The 20784-nt window shown below is 35.5% G+C and overlaps 1 long non-coding RNA gene across 1 annotated transcript in view; it reads right to left on the bottom strand.

Moving 5' to 3' along the window:
• Window positions 1-14576, bottom strand: part of LOC309874563 — a 46944-nt gene extending 32368 nt beyond the window's left edge. Inside the window, exon 1 of the long non-coding RNA XR_014316859.1 lies at window positions 14441-14576. This is a non-coding gene — a long non-coding RNA (uncharacterized lncRNA). The remainder of the gene's footprint in view (window positions 1-14440) is intronic.
• Window positions 14577-20784: the final 6208 nt, after the last annotated feature.

Genomic DNA, 20784 nt, shown 5'->3' with positions numbered 1-20784 from the left:
CTTGTAACATGCTCCCTGCGATCCTTAATGTTCTTATATCACACCAGTAATTTCAGACAGTCCAGAAAAACTTCAGTGTTGCTAGTTTTACTGGAAGACTCTCCTTCACTCTCTCTTTCTTACTACCAGGCCCATGCAACTAAACAGTGGACCTACTCTGATGACCTCTGAATCATCTCGAAGATATTTTGGGAACAAAAGTTCATGAAGCAATGCCCAGCTTTTTGGTTTATAGATCCACTCTCTTTTAGGTAAGTAATATTTTATTGTTATTAGGATATTTTAGGCCACACTTACGTCAAAACAGGTAAAGACAAATAGAAAAGAAATTCTTAATATTCACACCATCTCAGATAGACAGAAAAGTTACTAGTGTTTATAAAAGATGTGGACAAAGAAATTAAAAGAAAACTAACTTATTCTGTTCACACTATATCATGATGATCTTTCGCTGCCTTATTAAGCTGACTCACTGTTCTAAGAAGGTGCAACTTCCAGGCCTTGGATATCTGTTACTCATCACTCAGAGAGATCTTGTCAGGAGCTCCCAGAAGAGAATTTACTTGTATGAGATCTTCTCTACAGAAACTTCCATCAGCTCCCAAATTCAGGCATACCTTGCAGGGTTTATCTTCAGCAAGATTCAGATCTCAGCCTGCATTGTCATTTTTTTCTGGTTGGAGTATATTAACGCTTGCAGCCAAACTTCCATTTGAATTCCTAGAGGGACTCAAATTTTTCATCCTCTTCCTTTCTTACTTATGAGATAGTTTGTCTGTGTTTGTCTGTTAAACAGAGGATTATTGCATATTCTTTGGCTACTAGACTGAAGGTCATCTGGAAAATATATCAGTTCATACTTCCTTCAGGATAGAGCACCTCCACTTCCCTGTTGAAGATGCATTGACATCACTTTCCAATGTGAAATGTCTTACTCTGGATCTCCTATATCAATTTATATGTTTTAGAAAGAATAAATATCATAAAAATCTAATTTGTGTAAATTTATGTTGGCAATTACTGTATTGACTGGGACTAGAAATCATGGTGATTGCCACTGGCACTCAAGTAAGATGAATACAAATGAAGAGGTAGTGATAAAGTACATAATATTACACTTTTTCAATAAAGAAAGAACAAATAGAAAATTATAACCACCGCAGTCCTTTTATATTGACTACTCTTCATCTCTTAGACAATTTCTCTCTGAGTTGCTTTGCTGTCACAAGGTGAGATCATCAGAAAAAAATGAACTTATCAAATTTATTTGGGAAATATTCTTGACTGCAAAGGATTTGTTATCTGTAGTCTCAAACTTGATCATGTTGCAGATGATGCAGTTCTATGCTGAAGGTTACCAGCTTCTAAGCATTGAAACAGTTCTGTTTTTGTTTAGCAGATGTTTTAAGACAACTACAGGAAGGGCGTCTAGTATTCATCTAACTTTTGAGAGACCATGTGTTTAGAAATGCCACTTGCTAGAACAGTGACACATGAATTAGTAGAATTAGTTAAGAATGAGTATGTGTATGGCATAATACTGCATATTACAATTACAATACAGAAAATACAACATAAAATTTGCACATGGTAGAAAGTTGATGAGAATGCAACATGTACAGGAAGAGAAATGTAACCTCAAGGGCTGGAATAATGGAAATGGGTAAAAATCTGTAATACAATGTGCAGGGATCAATAGCAACTGAGTAAATGTTGAAAATTGAAAGTTGCAGTGAGGTGGCAATTTCTGGATTTAGCCAGAAAATTCAGGCTAGATTAGTTAAGGTTTGGTCATAGAGTAGACTGTGTATTACTGATGTCACTGATATCACATCCATTTGATAGATGGTAACTAATTTAAATTTTTAGATTATTTAATTCAACACGTTTTTTATTGTAGTTGTAGCTTTTTTGTTGTTGTTGTTGTTGTTTGCTTGTTTATTTTTGCGGGACATAATGTTATCTAAATGATAGTGTTTGGGATACACTTACAGAGACATGTTAGATATTAGTATTATAATTGTCATGATTTAAAGAGATAAATAAGTAAGGAAAACTTTGGAGAGAGACATTATGTCTACTGCCAGACCAACTGACAGATTTGGCAAAAGTCTTCAGATAGACTGCTTTTCCTCAGACATAGGAAAAACTTATATTCCTGAAAACCTGTGAATTCTTTCTGCTATAGAAGAGCAAATATTTGAATGACTGATAAATAAGATAATTCCTACACTATGTGTAGGATACCAGATAGATTACTGAGTATGTGGAAAAAAAAAAAAAAAGAAGACACAATCAAATTAATAATAATAAAAAAAATAAATAAATAAAAACACTTGTTGAAATGTATGTTTTCCTGTGCTTTCTTTAAGGGGGCTTATATGTGCTAAGTATAGACCTGCAAACAATCATTTTGCATGGTTTAGTTTCATGTTGTTACATGTGAAAATATCCATGTTAAGCTTCATTTTTGTATAATGCAACTTATGAAGAATGCTTTTTAATAATTATTTCAAGACAAAAGTGTTTCAGATTAGGAAAGAGAATCAAGAGTTATTAACTTCTTTAGAGAAGTTTGATTCAGATTTCGCCACATGAAAATAAAATAGTAATGAGGAGAACTAGGCACTTGAAAAATAATATTTACTTTTTCCTGTCATAGAAACAGCTATAAAAATCACCTGCTGTTGCAGGACTCTGTGAGCTAATAGATTAAACTTTTCAGAATTATTTTCGATTGTGATGTCAGTCCTCTAGAGTACACTGATGTTTTCCTGATGAATTTGCCTCACAAACAGTACCAAATTTAATTGAGCTATTGACATGTTTATTGACACAAGAGTCAAATGACTTTGTCGACATAAATTGGCTGGCCCAAACATATCTAACCTGTCTGCCTTCCTAAGTATAAAACCAGACCCAATTTATCTTATGTCTAACCTTTATGGTGTCAAATAAAAGTGACAAGCACCATGACCCCTAAAATAATATGTGGACGGCAGCTATATGGTTTCAGTCTTTTAGTCCTTTTTCAGTTTCTAGCTACAGAAGCCAATGAAATGGAGGCCAGGGTGCTTCAGCAGGACAGCAGCAGGAGTGACGTGCTTGCTGAGCTGCATTGGCTTGTTAACTGTTAATCACTGTTAACACTTGGAAGAATGACAATATCTGCTTGCCACCAAACAACTTAAAATCCAGAATGTATTTACTGGGAAGATTGATGCACCCCTGAACACTACTCATGACCAAAACAGAAGCTAAACTGCACTCCTAATTCCTCCTCTAGTCAACATCACAACTGTCCCAAAACAACAAACAAATCTAGAAACCTTACTATGGTATGATAACTATTTATTGTTTGGGTCTTGAAACACATGTAAATGTTCAGTGGAACCATGTGGAACACTCAATGATGCCTCTAGGTAAAGTCAATGGCATCTTAATCAACTTTGGTGTAAGAAAACATGGAAAACAAATCCAGCAGTGCCCAGGGTTGAATGAATGCCTCCACACTTTCCTGTGACTTATCAAGTGCCTACATCTCAGATTGGATATTCTTTTTGTCTACATTCCACACAGAAGATCTTGGAAAATGCTCCTTATAAAGACACCCAGGGATAGGCTTTGAAATATCACTGTACTGTACTGTTACCAAGCTAGGTAGGTGACTTGAAAATCCACCTATAATATTATTTTAAAACAATCATCTTTACTGAGTTGTGAGAAATGTCTATCTTTGTGTCTATCTTTTAATGACCTACTGATTATTAGTTGATGTCAAACCATGACTATACTTCTGAGATTAAAAAAAAAAAAAAAAAAAAAAAGTGTTACCTAAATGTGTACTTTACCACAGAATAATTAAGAATTTTTATTTTGTATTGTAAGGAATATTTCAGCAATTAGCAATTCATGTCAATAGACTTAAATTTCAAAATGACTTGCCAATTTATTAATTTAAGGCTCACATTGATTTCACTTGAATTAATTACTGTAAACTGAGACCAGATAGTGGAAGGACAGGCCCTTTAGTTTCAGAATTCAGGTGGTATATCTCTGTTAGGGTAATGATAGATATATGTACACATACATGTACTTTTGTATATAAATAATTACAATGTGTACATGAAATCATGGTTCACTGCATTTAATTTCTCTCTATTTGAATTTGTCTGAAATCAATAACTATATTCTCAGGCACCATAAAAACTCTGTGTATCCTTTCAGCAGAAAGTGCTATATGTTTAAATATCTATCTATCTATCTATCTATCTATCTATCTATCTATCTATCCACCTATCTATATTTCCTGGAATACTGTTAAGTTAGTATGTTTTCCCAATGTTGTTCAAAATAATGGAATATAAATTCTTTCTAAATACTTCATAGTACCAACTTTTCCACCAGGAAATTTGTTCTTTGTTTTGCAATTTGCTACTAAAAGAAATGAAAACACAAAGCCAAACATTATACAAAGATTTCTAAATAGTTTCAATTTCTAAGATTTAAATCACCACAAAGCCATTTGATCTATCTATATTTCAAACAATTATAATTAAAGAGATTTATATTTACATCTGGCACTATGACAGAGTTGTAACTAGCCTCTTTTGGATCCTATTGCCTACATGTAGACCCTATCACATCTGACAGTGCATTGGTAAAACAGAGAAATGGAGAAAGCTATTAGCAAAGCATGCTCCAGAGATGGACAGTAATAAATGGTACTTAGTATCAGAGTTAAGAAAATACTTGTTTTATGTACTTGACAGATTTCCTGGGATTGTGTGGAAAGGAACGCTCTACATCTGTTGCAGAAAGAAAGCATTAAATAATATTTTCTGTTAAGATAGGTCTATTCTGTATATATATCCCATACTGTATATTAGAACAGAGTTTGAAGCAGGATTGAGATTTTTTTGTACTATCACAATACAAGTAATGGAAGATAATAATTTTGTATTCAAATATTCCTGCAGGTTTATCTGAGTTATTGGAGATCTAAATCCATAAAATCGCACTTCTAGTATTGCATGTAGTAGCTGCAGTTGGGAAAATCAGGAAGAGGACCTCCTCAAATTGTGTAGTGCAGCTTTGTGCTTCCTGGCCTATATTTGGGCAAGGGAGGGGAGGCTGTGGTCAGGCAGGCTATGTTCTCAGTAAAAGGTGATCTCTCATTTCTCCCTCTCTAATTCCAGATGATTGAATAGGAAAACTTGTTACAATGAGTTTGAATTTCTATCTAAGGTTCCCTATAGGAAACAGTCTGGGGGGTGCGAAGACTCAGCCTTACAGAGATGACAGAAGCTAGAGCACTTGAAGCACATAGCACAATTGGTTCACTCTGAAATCTAGGTGGAAACAGCTAAGTAAAATCTGTCATGAAAATAACTCAATGGTCTGGGAAAGTTATGTCTTTGTTCATTCTTCTGAAGAAGATATCTAGGTAGAAAAAAAAAAAAAAATCTCAATTTTTCTAGGAAAGATAGCTATAAGTCCAAAGGCAAGTTAGATTTTATTATTTAGCATTGGTCCAAAGCTCCAGAAAAGCAACCTTGGAAGGCTGACACTCTTTATGATAGAGTGAAGGGACCAGTGAAGAAAAGTAGGATTTCTGGAATACCCTGAAATCAGATTGCCATGACTTTTCTTTTTAAAGGAACTTTTTCTTTAAGTTCCTTTAAGGCACTGCAGGAAGAAGCATGAGAATGACTTTGCTGGTAAATTCCTTTCCTGAATGGAAGAGCTAGGAAGGCTGAATAAAGAAATCTCAAAGAGTCTCTGACGTGAGACAACTAGAACAAGCCGTAAGGTTGGAAACTTGAAGTTGCTGTGTGTCACTGATCAGTTTAAATTCCAACACTGATTGAAGTAAAAAAAATATTAACTTCCTTGTCTTTTAATATATACTGAACTGTAATTGATACTGCAATAAACAGTCTAAGAAAAAAGATCTCTTCAGCTCATACCAAAATTTCTTCCAAATGAAGCATCCAAAGGTGTACAAAAGCAGAGTGGAGAAAACTCTGCAACATTTCAGGAAAAATAAATAAATGATAATAATAATTTGTTCTAACAAACATTTTATTCTGAAGCACTTGATGGTTTTTGGCTGCCATAGGCAGAGGAAGATAGCTGTAACACTGCATTATAAAAAAATCTAAAGATATTGCACTCCACATAAGTTTTAACATTAATATATATTTATATATATATAAAGGAAATCTTAAGGGTAAGATGAATGGGCTGTCAGTTGAAAGAAAAGGAAAACTAAATTTGAAGTTGGACACAGTTGTGCAAGACAGTGTTATGCCAAAAATTGTAATATTAGCACTGAAAGGAGAGCCACAAGCAGCAGAGAGTAAGGTGGTAAACTTCATGCTTATGGTAGTGAACTTATCCTCACTGAGGGAGTCTGTGAACTAAATTTATAGGGGAACAACCTACTGGACAGGATTCAATCTGTAATTGGACCAGAGGAAAAAATATCCATTTTAGGACTAAAAAGAAGTCATGGTAAGGTGTTGCTGACTTGGTTCTCTGCCTGTTCCATCCTGGGTCCATCTGATCTCCTAACCTTCAGAGGTTGGGGAAAATTACAGCATGGGGTGGACAATGGTGCTTTCTGCTCAAATGCTCTTTACCTGTGGTTGAGGCTAAAAGAAGAAGTAGACAGAACTTCTATGCCTGCAATGGGGGTAGAGAATATGGGAACAACGTTTTACCAGAATGTCTTCTGTTCTGTAAATGTGAGATCTGATTCAAGATGGTTTATTCCTCAGTGTAAGCTACCTCCTTAGAGCAGAACATAAAACCATGCATATAAAGAGGGGTAACGTGCACTTTGATAAGTATCACCCTGTAGAGTTTTTTTGTGCATCTTTGTTGACATACAATTGAAACCAAATAAATATGTAAACAGCAGACACTACCCATAATTACCTTTCCTAGCTTACAAGTTTCTGGAGACCTTAACTAGTGAAAGCCTTCTCATCATAGTAAGTCCACTCTGGATTTTAATTTGCTTGTGGCACTAAGAATGCAATATGACTTCTCTCTGTGCATGTTGATACAGTACTTCTAGTCCTTAAAACCTCCTACTCTGAAATTGTGTAGTTCTAACCTGGAACAGCTGCACTGGAAAATTGCTGTACTCAATGCCACAAACTTTCTAAGTCCTTCTATCTAGATGAGAGCAGCAGCTTCCCTGAGAACGGTAGAAATTGAAACTGTGCTTTTCTATGCATAGATAGATAGATAGATAGATAGATAGAAAGATAGAAAAAAAGGGGGAAGAAGAAAAAAAGGAAACAGTTTATTTTACTTCAAACTTATCGTGACCTATCTGCGTTTCAAAATCAAAAGCCTTTAAGAAAAGTATAGTGGCTTGCTGAGGTGAAGAGAGAACTTGTGTTTAGATATTACCTCTGGCTGAAGTTGCTGTTGTGCTTTATGTCTAACATTAGCTGTACATTAGGTTTACTATAGTGAAAATCTCCATGATAAAGGGTTATCACACATATACTGTGGCTATGTAACTTAGAAGAGAAATACTCATGTTTAGCCCATGTAGACCTCAAAGAGTTTTTAATCACTGTTTGCTTAGCAAATTTGCAGGAGATATCTTAGCTAAGAGTTATAGCCTCCCTCTAATTCCCAAAGTAGTTGTAGGAAAACAGCAACTCTCTCAAAGTGTTTGTCACTCAAAGCTCTTATAGAACTCTCTCTTTGAGGAAGCATTTTTCACTAGTACCTTTCACACCTTAAAAAATGTCACACATCAATTTCTTTATTTATTTTGTTGTAAAATAGTTGCTTTTATTAATCTAGAATGTATTTAGCACTAATTATGTTATTTAAAATATACATTCTATATACATGCATGATAACAACCTTCTTAGAAAAAACTGTTATACTCTGTCCCATTCAGTAGAAGAACCTATTGATAATCCAGTGGGAAAAGTTCAGTTTTTAATTTGCTTAATGTAAATGATGCTATAAGTATGTGAAATGATATACTAAAATGTCATTGCCACTGGCTCTGTTAGTAATGGAAAGTCAGAAATACCTTCTTTGACTATATATACACTATAACTATTTCAACAAATACAGAAAATAAATTGCTAGTTATATGGAGCAAATATTTCTGTCCTCTGGGTATTAAGTATTAGTTCTGTGACTCCCACACCAAGAATGACTTTCATTTACCCCAATAAAGGGTAGGAATTTACTTCCAATAAAGGAAGAAAGCAAGAAAAAAATAAACTGTAGCCTTCTAATGGAACTACACTGAGAAAGACAGTGCATGATAGTGATTCTCAAACGAAGAAACCACACACCTAGAACTGGGTGCTAGCAGGTTATTTAGGATGTGCTATCTATATCTTGCTATAGGACCTAGGATGGGAGTTGCAAAGGGTCTGTAGATTCCATTCCATTCCATTTCTAGTATCCATTCTAGATTCAATCTTCACTAAAGTCTCCTTTTTAAATGTATGTGAAATCTTTCTCCTGCTTCTAGATTGAAGTTGCCAATAAGGAGTTGCACATCACAGAAAGCACAAGCAATAACCTATGTCTTCTAGGAGATGCCAAGCCAAAACAGTAGTATCTATGTCTATATACAGATGTGTTATACTATTCTGTACATGTATATTAGCCTATTAAAATATTTATTTATACACATACACATATAAAAACACATATAATGTAGTGGTAATTTGTCTTCTCTCAGTTTGAAAGTAATTAGTGAAGATAATTTTGATGGTTGTTTATAATCACACACAGAATCACACAGAATTTCTAGGTTGGAAGAGATCTCAGGATCATCAAGTCCAACCTTGATGATCTTATTATAAGAATATTACAAAAATAAAAGTGGTATTTATTTCCCTTCCTTTCAAATCAAGAAGTCTGTGTTGATTGGGTTGCTCATTTCTACACTCCTAATAGAGAAATCAAAAAACAAAACACCTACATTTACATATAAATAGTCAAAGATATTCCCCAAGTGACAAAATCATTCATTATATAAAATGTAACTCATTTTAATATCAGTGAGATTTAAATTAAAATTACCACTGAACTTTTTTTTTTTTTTTTTTTTTTTTTTTTTTGGTCAAGTAGGTTCTCAGGACTAGTCTGTAAATTTATAGCTATATCAAAGAAGTGTTTTTTTGTTTGTTTGTTTGTTTTTGTCTGTGACATCTGAAAAAATGTTTCATGTGAATGTTACATCTGTTAGAAAAGTATTTGAAAACTTTGCATTTTAGAATTTCATATATTTAACTTTTTTAAATTAGAAAATATTTAACTTTTAACTTTTTAAATGTAAAATTATATGGACATGAAATACTCTTTTTTTTTTTTCCTATAAATTCTATTCTTCTAGCAGATAAATACTTTTATATTTAACTATTGAGGTATGCTAACATGTTAAAAAAGATTGTCAGTGTTTAACATAACCTCATTATCAAAAGTATATAAATACAAAGATTTAATGTGAAATACAAGTGGTACATTTATGTATTGATGCTTTGCAAGGCTTACAGCTAATGAGATGGAGACTTTTTAAAGACTCTCTATAATTTCTCTTATTGGGACAGCTGCATTCTGCACACACAGTGTCCCAGGTGAATCCATTTTTGTATTAGTACATATCTGTTATCTGACATAATACAAATGCAGTAATGTTGAGGATTCAAGTCACCATTTAAATATATATATAGAACTGAAAACAAAACATTTTATTAATAACTACTTATCTTGTTTTCAGTTTTATTTTTTCGTTTCTTAGTTTGTTTTTTTGTTTAACTTTTATTATTTTTTAAACCTTTAAAACAGATTTTTCATGCAGAAACACGCTACAGAATCTTTAGTGATAATTATCTCCTTTTCCAGCTTTTCAGATTTTCTGCATAGCGTGACTTGGTCACTAATGTAGAGTAAATGCACAGAACTAAGTGTCAGGAGAGCACTTACCAACAGTGTAGTACTCTCAGTAGTACACTTTGTACTCTTTCTGCATTTATTGCAGTTGCTGTACAATTTTTAAAGTTTCAAACCTCATTAAACTGTCTGTTCTCATTATGGTAAACCAGTGTTTTCTTAGCATAGTTTGACATATTTCAAAGCATTGTGTTTCTAATGTACGTACCCTCTAGTTGTTGATACAACTCTGATCCCCAAACTTGCATATTAAACTAAGAGATTAAAAAGAGATGAACAGGGATTTAAGCCTCCTGAGAAGTGCCTTTCCTTTCTGCTAGAAAATTGTCATCTTGTTTTTCTAAATTACTTCTAGAACCTTGAAATCGCTTATGTCTGACTTTATAGCTAAGATGCAGTCCTTATACTTCTCTTTCTTACTAGGAAAGGAAAAAACTCTGGGTTTTGCTATAGTACTGAGATGGTAAGTGATTGGTGAGAAAGTAGTAAATGTTTTCAGAAGTAAAATGGACGGGAAAGCATTTACAATTGCTCGTTAGTAATATTGCATATAATTAAAATAGAGAATGTATGGAACATAAGATAAATGGCAAATGTAGTAAGCTTTTTTTTTTTTTTTTTTCCTTTTCAGACTTATACTGTCTAGTACTGAGATATAGGTTGGATTGCTTAATTTCTGATTGAAAAATGATGAATAAATTATCTTTGGTAATTATATTTCTTCAGTGTAAGAAATAATAAGCATGGGTCATAGGTCCTGATCCACTAAACTAATAGCAGATTAGCTATTTTGGTACTTGGAATGCTTTGCATAATAAACATTGCTATGGACTGATGCATAATCATAACCTTCAGCCAAGCACTTCCTTACTAGTTTGTCTTGAGTCTGACGTTTTTGTCTGTACAAATTTACAATGGCACTAGCACTGTTGCTTACTCCGGCATTTCAGTAAGTTTCTAAGCTGCCAGAGAACTTAGAAAATATAATGATACATATATTAAATTATAAGTATTTTAAAGTAGCTGATCCTATTTCTGCTTATGCTCTCAATGACTATTTTTGTTGCATTTCTCACATGATATAAAAGTCATTGTAATTAAAGGATTTTTGCATATTTATGCAAGCTGTAAGGCTGAAGAAGTCACAGTTGAATCCTGTACAAATATTGACAAAAGCTGTATTTCTAAAATCTACAGAAGACTAATAATTCTCACCAATAGTTCTCTTGTAGTTCAACCACTTCAAGGCAGTCTGAAGGAATGGGTTCATTCAAAAAATTAGGGCATTTTTTCTTGATTTCAAACATCCCACACCCACTCTCTCTCCTCGTGGCCTTTGTAGGCACAGAGCAAAGCAGAGCTAAAGCCTGAGATCTTCCTTTCTTTAAGGAGATAAAGTAATGCATTTGTTACACATAGCAGTAATATTGGGTCTGAGTTTTGAGTACACTAAAATACTAATGCCCTTTACATATAGGTTGATATTATATATAGGTCCATGCTATGTGTCAAAGGGAGAACGGCATTTCTCCAAGGACAGATAATATTATTTATAACAGAGGTCTTGCAGTTTTCAGTGATAGTATCAATTGTTTACAGCTGCCTGAAACAAGAAGTTGAGTTGGTCTGATAAGAGCTTGAGGCTTGGGTCCAAGCCAGATACTCTTACCAAGGCTGCAGTGGTGAGTGTTACAAGCCTCTGTAGCCAGAGAGTTGCTGAAAAATTAGAGTAAGTATTTGGAGGTAAAAGCTTGATTCTATGGCAAAAACATCATTAATATTAATGATTCCAAGATTTCACCCCTACTGTGAAGTTTGTATAACATTTGTACAGGGCATTGTTAAAAGAACTGCCTGCACTAGTGCCAGAAATATGACATTGCTTAGATTTCATGAAATGCTTAATTTTATTTTCATTTATGAAGATTATGGTGAAATAAAATTCTGTTATAATGATCATGTTGATTTTTCAGACATTTTTCTGCTATGAACATACTGTTCTGTGGACAGAACATTAACTGAAATACTTTTGATAATGAAACAAGCAGTAGTATAAAAATAACTAATCTCAAAGTGGGAAACTTTCCTGTTATAGAATTTCATAATTAAAAGCTCAAGCAATGGTATTTCTAAGATGGCAACTACATATAGCAGGGTAGAAATGCTGATGAGCTGGCAGCCAACATGTTGATTACAGTGGGAGCCTGAATATAAATCTGTATCCCCTTTTAAACTGTGTTTAGGCAAGGAGAGAAAATTAGAGAAATGATGTGGGGGGAAAAAAAAAAAAAAGATTTAAAAAAAAAAAAAAACAAAAGGAAAAGGATTAAAAAAAAAAAAAAAAGACAGTTTTACTAGTGAGCTACCCATGATACCTGCTGATATTCAGAACTTTATGCTGTTCTGAACATCCTTGCTTCATGGAACGTGGGATTGCACTTTATGGAGGGAGGGATAGTCACTGGGCAACATCTCTGCCATCTGACCCCTATGCCAGCAGTTGCTCTGAATGTTTACAGAGGAAATGGTTACCCCGACTATGAGCAGTATGGATTATACATAACATTAAAATATTCATTTTAATTGCCTACTTTTGTTTTAAATATGTCTTTCTTTTCACTCAAGTGATGCAGTTTTTCCACTTTTTTTTTTTTTTTTTTTTTTTTTTTTTTTTCCTCCTGTAGCTATTTTTTGGGCTGTAGCCAGCTGTGTGCCCAGTTCTTGCGAAGGGAGGAGCAGATAGTATCTTCCCTTTCTTTCTCCCTCTCCGGAGGCGCGGTGCCGCGGCTGGGCCAGCAGAGGGAGGTCACGGCTCGCCGGGCGCAGCGACGCCGCCGGCCCAGAAGCTGCAGTACAGCAGGGAGCGAAGAACAGCCTCCAGCAGCGTCTCGGCAGCTAATCGGCGGTAGAAGCCGCCCACCCGACTGGAGAGATTCTAAGCAGAATATGAAGCTTTGCTTGTTGTACTTCTAATATCTCTAAAGATTTTCTCAGTGAAAATAAGAAAACAAACAAACAACAACAACAAAAACTTTGTGGGGACAAGATACATCCAGAATATATATATATATTTTCCTACATTTCAGAGAAACCCATTTCAGATAAAACAACAAGATAATGGTGATCCTAATGACACCGGTGTCGTGATCAGGCTTACTTCTGACAATTTGATCTTAGTTGCATTGCTGTGACTGGGATTTCTTTAATTTTGAAACATGTTCAAAAGGCCTGTACTGATAAGTGCAGGAGAACTCATTCTGTCCCAACTATTTATTTATTTATTTATTTGCTGTACCCCCTCCTACATGTGTGAATATTCTCAAGTGGAGATAATTTTGACCTGCTTGTTCAAGACAAAAGCATAAGTGTGCATCCACTGCATAACTGAAATCTTACACAAATGTGAAAGAGTGAAACTTGCTTAATTTTGTATTTATTTAAATGTGTTTTTTTATTATTATTATTATTTTACTTTATTATTTTTTTAATTAACAGCAGGATCTGTATAGTGTGTAAAGACATAGTCTTAGATGATTCTTGTCCCTTTCTTTTGTTACTACCACAGCAAAATCACTGTTGTTAAATCAGACCAGTCCCTAAATGTGGAGCAGTAGCATGGAGATAAGTGATAAACAATAGACTGCAGTGTTTGTTTGTTTGTTTGTTTGTTTGTTTTTAGTGGATTTCTCTTTTTATATACATTCAGTTAATGATTTTCCCATCATAATCAATTTAGCTCAAATCTTCTTTTTTTATTGTTTAGGCAAGTACTAAAGTAGACCTGTATGTTACAGAGAGCATACAAATTCTTTTTTTTTCTAGGCCCACCTACCTATAGGCTTCATATTATTACTTCAGCTCCCATCTTCCTTTTCTCATCATTCAAGTCCACAATGATTCTGCTTTCCATATGAAAGTTATTAATAGGTTTTGATAACTTTTTGTCAAAGAAGAGTGGGAGCGAGTCACCTTTGATTGGAATTACTTTATGTGATTCATCTGCTTTGTGCAAAACTGATAGCACACATGCACCATATTACCACTAGTGGGAGATTTAGCAGTTGATCTCTTCCAACTTCCCACTAGCTTCCTGACCTCCAGTTTCACCTTTCTGACACTATACTCACATGCACACAAACACAGTTCTTCGCAGCTTACCTGGGGATTTCTTTTTCAGGGACTATCTTTAAAGTGGTACAAGTCATTTGAGCTGCAGAATATCTACATAAAACCAGATTGGCTGGTCATAACTGCTGGTCATAACAAGCCTTTTGTAAAACTCTAGCCTGATTTTATTTTATTTTTTTTTTATTTGTTTATTTCTCCTTTCTAATGGAGTGCTCATCACAATGCCATTAGAGTACTCTTTAGACTGAGGAATCAAAATAATCCTATCTCCTGTTTTTTGTAAGTGTAAGAAGTGTTTCTAGAAGGCTTTAGATAAAAGGGTAGATTTAAAAACATAACAGCAAAAGCACATGCATGCATTTACCTTGCTTAAATATTTGGCAAAGAAATGTGTCTTCCATCTGGCATGATAAGCTTGGAAGGTTCTTCACACCCAAAGTCTGTGACAGAACTAAAACAAGCGAACAAAAAAGATCTTCCTCTGAAAAGATGGCCTTTATTCCATTGAGCTCTCTTGTGCTGGAGGACATTTATCTGCCACGAGATTTAGATCAGTTAGATATTTGGGCAAAGTTCTTGAAACACACTGGTCACATGGACCAAGACCTTGAGCTTGGCATGAAGTTCTGGCAGTGTGCAAAGGAAAATTTTGTTGATTGCTTGCCTGTGTTGCTAAGGCATACTGCAGCATTTTGTATAGACTGAGCTTCAAACTTCCTGCTCAAGTACCTTGTATCACTGTGGTTTGGCTGAGAAATGACTAAGAGCAGATGACTAGATGTCTGGATACCATATGGTCATCTTTCTGTAAATTATGGGGATTACAGTCTGAATTAAGTCTTTTACATGTCAATAAAGGAGAACGTACTGTACATTTGAACTCTTCCCATCAGTACTGACCTGTCTTCCTACTGAGTTCAGCTGATCATTTTTTTTGTCTAATCTCTGATGGAACAGTGATGCCAGCTGATGTCTTTTTATGATCCTGCCAGCTCAATCAGATCAATCATGTAGTAATTGAAAGCAGATTATAAAAAACACTAGAGGAAGAATTACTTCTCTTTAAGAGTCTGCAAAAGAATAAACCTAGCAGTAGAGATGTAATTTTCTGTCTTTTCTTACAGGATGCATTCTTCTCTAAAACAACTTACATTATGTTAGTTCCATGTACTGAAGTTAGAGACTTCTGCCACTTGTCAAGCAAGACATCAGAATTGCATGGTCATCTGTGTAGTGCAAAAGAGAAATCCAGGAGGATAAGAAGAAATGTATAAATTCTTTTCAGTGATTGATGGTACTAATGGTGACTTTTCTCATCGGTATAACCTTACCAACCAGCCTCATTTCACAGGTCACCTCCTTTTGCTAGGTTAGTTGTTTTCCCTTTGTCTGGATTCTCTAAAGACGTACTGGAGATAAAACCTATGATACTGGTTGTTAAAGAATGATGTAGCCAAAGTTGATCTTGAACATGTCAATCAATCAATGGTGTACTTAGAGGAAGATAAGGAGAGGAGATGCTCTCTGTGAATGATTCACTGTCAATTTTGGTAATACCATGATAGCCATTGTTTGTCATTTTTTCATGAATCAACAAGAATCATGGTGGACTAACATTGTTAGGATGTTGAGAACTTGAATGAGTGAGACAGTGAGCGATAATGGTGTACAGATGACTATTCAGTCATAGAATCATAGAATCCAGGGTTTTCATTAAGGCATAATAGTGCATAAGCAGAATGGATTGCCTGGCTTCCTGCAGGCATGTGACACCTTAAAAAGAACAATGAAACCACTTTTCTTTGTTCTTCTAATGCTGTTACTCATCCTTGTTACTATTCTGCTCTCTCCTAATACACAAACAAATTCCCCAAACAAATCTTCCCTTTGAGCATACAAAGTCTCTAGAGCAGGGGCTTCTCAATTTGAAGATTTGTTTTCCATCAGTATGTCTCAAATTCAGCTTCCTATCTTCACAATTATGACCCCAGGTGAGAACAAGAAAATCCACCTGTGTTCTAAGGTTCTGAACTTTTGAACAGTAATGAATTTTGTGGGACCCAATTCTGGTGGGGTTAAAGGTGAGTGATATGGTAAAAAGATGCATTGAGAAAGGCTGTGGAAAACAAATTTTAACATTAAAGGTGGAGAGGAAGCAAAGAGAATGGGATAATCATAAGAAAGAATTTAAAGAAAACTGTAACTACTCTGATGGTCTATTTACTTCACATTTTATTAACATGGTGACTGCCTTGTTTTGGAGCTTTCCATCTCACTTCTGATCTGTGTTACTCATGTTCCCATTCAAAAGCCTTTGGGAAAGAAAAAAAAAAAAAAAAAAACAAAGAAAAAAAAACACATGAAAACAGCATGATACATGGTGTATTTCATAGATAAATTGTTGATAGTGCCTGCTACAGAAATTTTAATTTACTGTCTTGCTTTGATCTAGTACTTTTTCCTCTCATGTACAGCATGGCGTGGAACGAGCAGTACCTCTTACTTCACACATTGACAGGCCCCCATAAAACATAAACAATATTTGTAATTTGGTTCAAAAAGCACAGGAACAACAAAATGATGGCAACATATTAATGATGTTACAAATTCCCCAGCATTTCTCAGTCCCTACAGACCTTTCTGCCTGCTTCTACTGTGTTCTACAAAGCCTGCCACCCTCTGATGGCTGCAAGAGAGAGTGCTTTCAAAGCACAGTCTTGATTTGTATTTGCGTGTTTTAGGAACTGTGAGTTTATGCCTGCTTATTGTCTATTGCATTTTTAAAGTGATGGTTCCATATTTATCAAAATGAGCAATAGAGAACTTGTAGAAGTAGACTGACTAGGGGTGGAGAAATCAGGGACATGTCAGATGTCACTGCTCTCTGCACTTCCTCCCTGAAGGGTCATCTGTGTTTGGTCTTGTCATGTTACTGTTTGGTTTTTTTTGGGGGGTTTCCAATCCTGATAATAAATAAATAAGTAAGTAAATAATATATATATATGTATATTCCAGTCACGTAGTGTGGACTCACTTACTTAAGTAGTGTTGTGTGGGTGAAGGGAACCTAAGTTCATGGTACTTTGAACGTGGATGTGTGTGCAGCTAGGGGACACAAACAAGCCAAGTACAGGATATTCCTTCAATGCACTGCTAAATTGAAGGAGCAAGATTATATCATACAACAAAACTCCACAGAGCTTGGCCTGCTTAGATCTGGATTTCATCTTCAAAGCTGTATTTAGGATTTTGATAGTTAAGGTTGTGCTCAATTTGCCACTTGTTTTAAAATAACATTTTTCTATTAAAAATATTATTGGCCAGATGGTACTTTTTATAAATTACAATAGCAGTATTTTATAAGTGACTGCAAATCACTGACTGAATACATGACACTGTACAAACATATGAATTTTATTTTGAACCTTATACAAGATATGTAAAGTACTTTACTAACAGTGATACTTGAATACAGACCTGTCTAGTCTCTTGCTTTCTGTTTAAAACTGTGTTTTTTCTGTCTCCTGCTCCCCTGTTCTGATGCTTACAGCTTGAGTAAAGTTGGTGCCACAAGCTTAGCTCTTGCTCTGGGTCCTACTGGACAAGCATGGCTGATAACTGCTCGGGGGGTGTCTGTTGAGCACAGTCCCCTGGCAGGACAGGGACTCATTCTTTTAGTATCTGCATTTCCACAGGTCATGTCCCTCCCAAACTTCATCATTACACCAAGATTACCCTTGCCTGATGCAAAAGACGAGGATAAATTATTGCACAGGGAAGATGCAGAGGGAGTTGCAGTTAGATAATACTTGCATCTCTGCTTTCTGATTTTGCACTGAGGATACCAAAAACAGAATGGTGATCAACTCTCAGCTACATGTATGTGTGGCCAGCTCACTTCTTAGTGAGAACAGTGTTGAGAATTATGAAGTTTTAGGTGTTAAAGCAGACAGCCAAGAAACAGAGGACAGGGTAAGTTTTTTATAGAAAGTGCAGATTACTCAATTTTTGTATGCAAATTTGTCATCCATTATACGACTTTGTCCAAAAGCACTGAGAACTTACAAAGACATATGGAGTCCTGCAAAGCAGGATGTTAAACACATATCAAATGTAGGCTCAAGCTTTCTTATGCTTGGCCTTTAATTTTCAAAATGCCAGACCCATTTCTTTTAACATTTTTTTTTTTTTTCTATGAATTATACAGTGTATCAATGGCAGAGGAAGAGATAAAACTGAAAACTATTGGTTGTGATCTCTTGCCAGGTCATGAGTCCCCCACTTGCCCTAGGAGCCAAGGTTAATATTTATCTATGCCCCATGGCACTAGTTTTGAAGGTGTTGATCCCAGGGATTAATTGCTGCTTTAAACTGGCAGTTAACAGTTCAAACAACATTTTTATTGGCATACAGTAGTTAAATGTCTAGTAGTGTGCTGATGGGTTTATGATGATTAAAGTGAATTAGGAGTTCGTCTTTGAGTTACACACTACTAGGGGCACTGGGTCATTTGAGTACCCTGGATTAACGTATGTGAGATGTGGAGTAACCAGAGTACACAGAAAAGAAAATGTTTATTTTTAAACATTGTACTTTGGACTGTTTTCTGTTCTATTTACATTGGGAAAGTAAGCCCTCAGGCTACCAGTTCTTCAGTGACCTAGTGCTTGAGCACACGTGCTCCTCAGGACACAGTCCAGGCCCTGTTGCTCATATTTCAGTAGTCATGCTCCATGGAATACAGCATCATGCTTGCAAGAAGTGTTTCTGGGGTGCCACGGGTCTTACACTGTACTGTGTGCCCAAGCTGAAGAACCAGATGCAAAACTCATTACATTTATAAACATTGTTTGAATTCAGTCAGTGCAGTATTTGCAATACCACTGACATTAGAAGAAAACAAAGATGTTTGTTTTCTTATCTCATCTTTTACTGCTTGATGATTCGACATTTTGAAATCTTCAGTGTGACTAGAAGCTTGAGATCTATGTTCTGGCCACCTGCTATAGGTACGTATCTCATACAATGTGCCTATGCCCGCTCTCTGCAGGGAACCACAATCTACCAATGACCGCAGCCCAACTCAAGTGACATTTCCAAACCCCTTTTGGCACCTCTCTCAGGGTGCCAGAACAGGTTGTACAAATAGGCCAGAGGGAATTTATGGATGGAATATAAATCCCAGTGCTGCAGCCAGTGTGCGTGCTGCTGTCCCCAAGATGCAGTCTCCTAACTCTATTTTCAACTCTTGAAAAATACTATCTGTGACTACTATTAATGGATTGTTTCTAGCAGGCTAATTAATCAGGACAAACTGGTGATAAACGTTTCTCCTTATACAAATTATAAGAACTTACTGTCTAATTATAGGGTGAGTGCATCCAGTACTTGAGCTGAGAAGGGTGACACATGGGTGTAGTGAGGCTATTCTGTGCGGCTCAGCTGGTGTGCCCTGCTGCTGAGATTCCAAGGAATTCTGCTCATGAACCATAGCTAGCCTCTTTCCTCACTGCTATTTATTTGTGTTGTCTGACTTTTTGTTTCTTAATTAAATGTGACATGTGTTGTTGGGAAGAATCTCATTGGCCGCTGAAAATACTTTTGACTAGTTGGTTGAGGTTTCTAATTAGTTAACCACAAATTGTGATATTAGGGGACACTGACAGAATGAAGCACAGAAAGTCAAACCCAACCTTTGTACCCATGGAATGTGAAACCAGAAGCTGTTTTCAAAAATAAATAATAGGTGCAGAGTGCAAAATACACTATAAAAATATAAGAGATGTTTTATTTATAAACAACCTTCTTAAATAAGAAATAGTTGTAATTCTCAATTCCAGACTGTCTCTCTGTGCCTCTCCCTGTCAATGTCTACACTGCTGTTTACTTACCTCTGATACCTCAAATCCATGGTGGCTGATTCCTACCTTTCTCTCCACTATATCTGTAACCCAAAACATATCTGTGAGCTTCTGGAAATGAATTAATAGACTGTGTATATGGAAGCTGCCTCCTTTCCAGAGACTGTGACATTTAAGGTACACTGAAGTCCAATATGCCAGTATATTGAAGTATACAGTTAGTATTTAACTTAATTCTTGAAAATACATGTAGTTATATATGTTCATAGACATTTATAACATATGACTCAGCAGACACTCTTTCAGAGAAAACAAATAAGAATTTTTTTTTTATAATTATTATTTTTTTTTCAAAAGCTGGCCACCATCAGGCCTCTCATATATTCACCCAGTCACGGTAAGCTTATTTTTCCCTTAGAATGAATTAAAATATAATTTTGTGTTGTCTTTCCCTATGTCCCAGAAGACTGTGCCAGTTTTTCTTGTTTTGTTTTGTTCTACATACTGAATTTTGTTAAAGTGATTCCATTCAGCTGGGGATTCTGTGTCTTCCAGGCTATATTGCTTACTTATAACTCTTGGTATTGGTCAATGTCAAAAATAACTGTATCTTACCCATCCAGAACAAGTTCCAGGAGAAGGATCCCAAATGATAGAAGACTGGACTGCTGCATTTAATGATGCCTGCTTCTGCTCTTCTTAAAGTCAAACTCTGGCCAATGAGTCAAGCTCAGTTGAATGCATGTTGAAAATATTCATGGAGTCCTTTCAGGAAAAATACAGAGAGGATGAGAATTCCAAAAAGCAGCAATATAGAAGTTACTCCTTCTTAGGGCTCTCATTTCTC

The sequence above is a fragment of the Aythya marila genome (genome assembly GCF_965140915.1).
Source record: "Aythya marila genome assembly, chromosome: 2".
NCBI classification, from domain to species: Eukaryota; Metazoa; Chordata; class Aves; order Anseriformes; family Anatidae; genus Aythya; species Aythya marila.
This window is presented reverse-complemented; position numbering and strand designations above follow the sequence as displayed.